This window comes from Canis lupus, chromosome 34 (genome assembly GCF_048164855.1).
Source record: "Canis lupus baileyi chromosome 34, mCanLup2.hap1, whole genome shotgun sequence".
Taxonomy (NCBI): Eukaryota; Metazoa; Chordata; class Mammalia; order Carnivora; family Canidae; genus Canis; species Canis lupus.
In genome coordinates this window covers 91,809-97,112 of record NC_132871.1, presented here as the reverse complement: position 1 = coordinate 97,112, position 5,304 = coordinate 91,809, and positions in this window count along the sequence as shown.

The window sequence follows — 5,304 nt, the reverse complement described above, 5'->3', positions numbered from 1 at the left end:
AAATCTTAAAAAGAAAAGAAAAGAGACTCTAAGAATAAATGTGTTTATGTCATATTTCTGCTCTTAATCTTTCTTTCAACTCAATCTTTATAAGTTTATCTCATTTTATTTCATTATTGGTTTAGCTATATTTGATCTTTCAGTCATCTTAAAGATTCTGTTTTATTTCTGATTCTGTGCTATTTTATTTCTTTTCTCTCTTTTATTTTATGGCATACGTTTTCTATAATATCATAGAAAACGATACCTATTCTCAGTTTATTGTAAGTTTGAATTCTGTTTTTAGTTCCATTAGTGTTTATTTTTATATCTTTTAATGACACTTTTTAAGAGTATAGTTGCCAGCTTATCAAGTTCAGAAATGAAGGAAGAAATTATTGAATTACACACTTCCTCGACCTTATCCCACCCCTCTACAACACTGTAGTTTTTGCTTTTATGCTTTTTGAAATCACTACTGTTACATTTTTTAAAAAAATTATTTAAAAATTATAATATCTTATTCAAGGAATTATATTTATCTCTTATAGTTCTACTTATGATAATAATTAGACTCAATTCTATGCTTAAATAGACTCAAAACCCATCACCACTCCTTTTACACCATGAATTCCTCATTCAATTTCTGTAACTAGTTGAAATGAGTGTTTAGATGGAAATTTTGGTAAGATTGATATGTAAGTAATGTATTTCCTAAGCCTTTGGTTACATAAGAACACTTTTTTTCATTTATATGGGAATAATATCTCTATATGGGGATAATCTCTATATCTCAGTGAGATATAGAATTCTTGAGTCAAATTCACTCTCCCCCCCAAAATCTGGTAGGTAGCATGTCTCTATCTTCTGAGAGTATAGCACAGAGATGAACAACCAGGACCTAGAAATATGTATATTTAATTTTGTCTCTACTAAGTACTTGCTATGTGATCTTTATAAATTACATATCCTTTTCTTTATATTCTACATCTCAGTGTTCTCATCTATAAAATGGGACTATTATCTCTCAGGCTTGATGTAAGAAACTAATAACATGGTGGATATTAATGCTCTCTAGTAGAGATATAACATGGATCACATATGTAGTTCTAAATTTTCTAGCACTCACATGTAAAAGGTAAAAACAAAAAGATAGGGGTCCCTGACACTTAAGCAGCCGATCCTTGATTTCAGCTCAGGTCATGATCTCAGAGTCCTGGGATTGAGCCCCACAGCAGGGTCCATGCTCAGCAGGGAATCTGCTCGAGGGTTTTCTCTCCCTCGTGCCTTCCCTTGTGCCTCCCACGTGCACACACACACTCTCTCTCTAAAATAAACAAAATCTTTTTTTTAAAAAAAGATATTAATTTAAATAATATATTTTACTTAACCCAATATATTCAATAATACAATGCCATTTCAATATGTAAATAACATAAAAATATTCTTTTTATACTGTCTTCAAAATGTGTATATTTTATACTTATACCATACAGGTATAATATACATTTATAGGATAAACATATGGCATATGTAAATTCAGACATGCCACATTTCAAGCACTCAGTAAGCACATATATCTAATGGCTATGATACTGGAGAGAGTAGAGCAATATAACACAACTCAGTAGAGTACCTGGTATAAATATTCACTAAATTATACATATTTTATTGTTTAAAAATTATACAGAAGTTTTATTTATTTTAATATTATACAATAGTAGTCTCAGAAACCTTTTAAAAAAAATAACTTGTTTTTTCTGCCTAAATATATAAAGGATTTATTTTTTTATTTTTTTAAAGATTTTATTTATTTATTCACGAGAGGTACAGAGAGAGAGAGTCAGAGACACAGGCAGAGGGAGAAGCAGGCTCCATGCAGGGAGCCCGATGTGGGACTCGATCCCAGGTCTCCAGTATCACGCCCTGGGCTGAAGGTGGCACTAACCATCTGAGCCACAGGGCTGCCCTTTTTTTTAGTTTAAAAACTGATGCTAAGTAAAGTTTTTATTGAAATATAGCATAATACAGAATAGAGCACAAATTATAAGTGCTGACCCAAAGGATATTTACGCAGTGAACATATAATCAGCACTCAAATCAATAAACAAAACAAAAACAGTACCAGGATCTCAGAAGCTCCCCTATTTCAGTTATAACTTCTCCAGGTGACTTCAATCACTATGGTGATCGATTTTACTTATTTCTGAACTTTATACAAATAGAAACATACAATGTTTGGTGTCCTTAGCTCAGCATTATGTTTTATCTATATTGCATAAGAGTTTGGACTATAATTCTCATTGTTATATAATATTCCATTGTATAAATACACAAAAATGTATTTATGCATTGTTCCATTCTACTGTTGATAGACTTTTGAATTAATTCCAGTTTAGAGCTTGTGCAGGAACAAGTTAACATAGCAGACCTGACGTTATTCTCAGACAGGATTGCAGGCACTCTGGCCCTTGGCTGGTAGCTGAGAACTTGGATTTTGGAAGATTTCCCACCACCCTAATTTTAAGAAAGGCTTATTGTACCCAAATTGTTCATAAGAACAATATGGTTTATGTGAACATCTGCTTTTCTTTCTGGAATTCTGGTACATGCCAGGAAGAGGCTGCATACTTGACTGGCCCCAACAAAAACCTGGAGAACTGAGTCTCTAGAGAGGTTCCTGGGAAGACGGTATTTCACAGATGTTGTTACACCTTCTTGTTGGAAGAATTAAGCATGTCCTGTGTGACTCCATTGGGACAGGATTCTGGAAGCTTTCCAAGATCCTCAGGACTTTACCCCATAAGCTTTTCCCTATGCTGATTCTGCTTTACATTGTTACCCTTTTGCTATACATATTACACTGATGAGCAGGCCTCTGGGCTTGTTGAGTCCTATGAGTCTTCTAGCCTATCATCAAACATGGCGGGGTGGTCTTGGCAATGCCCAACACAGGGCAATTACAAATAGTGCTACTATGAATATTCTTGGATATGTCTTTTGGTAAAAATATGTTAAATGCATACACAAAGGAATGGAATTATTGGATCATAGGATACAGATTCAGTTTTACTAAATATTGAAAAATCATTTTCTAAAGTGGTTATACCAGTTCACATGTCTATCAATAGTTTATGAGAGTTCTAGTTATAACTGAGATCACTCAGTATTTTGTCTTTCTCTTTCTGACTTATGTCACTTAGCATAATGCCTTCAAGTCCCATCCACGTTGTTGCAAATGGTAGGATTTTCTCATTTTTTATGGCTGCATTTTATATACATGTATAATTTATATACAAATTATGAAAATATAGCATATATATTATATATATCTCACAACTTTTTTTATCCATTCATCCATTTGATAGACACTAAGTTGTTTCTATGTTTTGACTACTATAAATAATACTGCTATGAATATGGGTGTTCAGATATCTTTTCAAATTAGAATTTTCATTATCTTGGGATATATTCCTAGAAGTGAAATTACTGAATCATATTGTAGCTCTATTTTTCATTTTTTGAGGATCCTCCATATGGTTTTCCATAGTGGCTGTACCAATTTACAATCATACCAATAGTAAACAAGAGTTTCCTTTACTCCGTATCTACACCAGCATTTGTTGTCTCTTGTCTTTTTGGCCATGGCCATTCCAACAGGTATGAGATGATATTTCTTTGTGGTTTGCATTTGCATTTGCTTTTTTTTTTTTAAATACTTTTAAGCATTTATTTATTCATGAGAGACACAGAGAGAGGCAGAAAGACATAGGCAGAGGGAGAAGCAGGCTCCCTGTGGAGAGTATGATTCGGGACTCAATCCCAGGACCCTGGGATCATGACCTGAGCTGAAGGCAGACACTCAACCACTGAGCCTCTCATTTGCATTTTCCTAATGACAAGTGGTGTTGAGCATCTTTTCATGTACCTGTTAGCTTTTCATATATCTTCTTTGGAGAACTGGGTTATTTACATTTTGCTATTGAGTTGTATCAGTTCTTTATATATTTTAAATAGTAATTCTTGGGGATCCCTGGGTGGCGCAGCGGTTTGGCGCCTGCCTTTGGCCCAGGGCGCGATCCTGGAGACCCGGGATCAAATCCCACGTCGGGCTCCCAGTGCATGGAGCCTGCTTCTCCCTCTGCCTGTGTCTCTGCCTCTCTGTCTCTCTCTGTGTGACTATCATGAATAAATAAATAAAATCTTTAAAAAAGAAATAAAAATAAATAGTAATTCTTTATCATACATATGGTTTGCAAATACTTTTTCCCATTCTATAAATTTTTTTTCTTTCATTTTGTTGACGGTTTCTTTTGTTGTGCGGAAGCTTTTTAATTTGATGTAGTCCCACTTGTTTATTTTCCCCTTTGTTGTTTGTGCTTTAGATATCATATCCAAAAAAATCATAACCAAAACCAAAGTCATCTTTTCTTCTAGAAGTTTTATGATTTCACGTCTTGCATTAAGTTTTAATCCATTTCAAGTTAATTTTTGTGAGTGGTATAAGAGAGGTCCAGTTTCATTCTTTTTTAAGTGAATATCCAGCTGTCCTAGCACCACCTATTGAAGAAGCTATTTTTTTTTCCTCCATTGAGTATTCCAGCCTCCCTTGTCAAATGTTAGTTCACCATATGTATGCTTGAGTTTATTTCTGGGCTCTCAATTCTGTTCTACTGGTCTATTTCTCTGCTTTTTTGTGCCAGTACTATACTGCATTGATGACTATAGCTTTATAGTATATCTTGAAATGAGAAAGTCTGATACGTCCTGTTTTGTTGTTCTTTATTAGGATTGCTTTGTCTTTTTAGTTGGTTTTGTGGTCCCATGTAAGTTTTAGGACTGTTTTTCGCTACTTCTTTTAAAAAAATGCCATTGGAATACTGGTAGGGATTGCATTGAATTTTTTTTTTGGTCACCATTTGCTTGAAATGTCTTTTCCATCTCTCCATTCTGTCTATGAGTGTCTTTAAGGCTAATATGAATCTCTTGTAGGCAGCCTATTGTTGGTTTTTAGTGTATGCGTGTGGTTAACCTTTAACCTTTCCATGTCTTTTGACTGGAGATCTCAATTCATTGATCTATAAATTATTGACAGGTAAGGACTTACATTTGCTCTAGTTGTTTTGTAGATCCATTGTCCCTTGTTTCTTATCGTACTGTCTTTTACTGTGTTTTGATGTCTTTTGGTATCAGTATGCTTTGACTTCTCTCTTATGTTCTATTTTGTGTAATTCCTGCCAGATTTTTCCTCGTGGTTTCTATGAGGCTTACATGAAATATCTTAAACTTGTAGCACTCTATTTTAAACTGGCAACAACACAACTT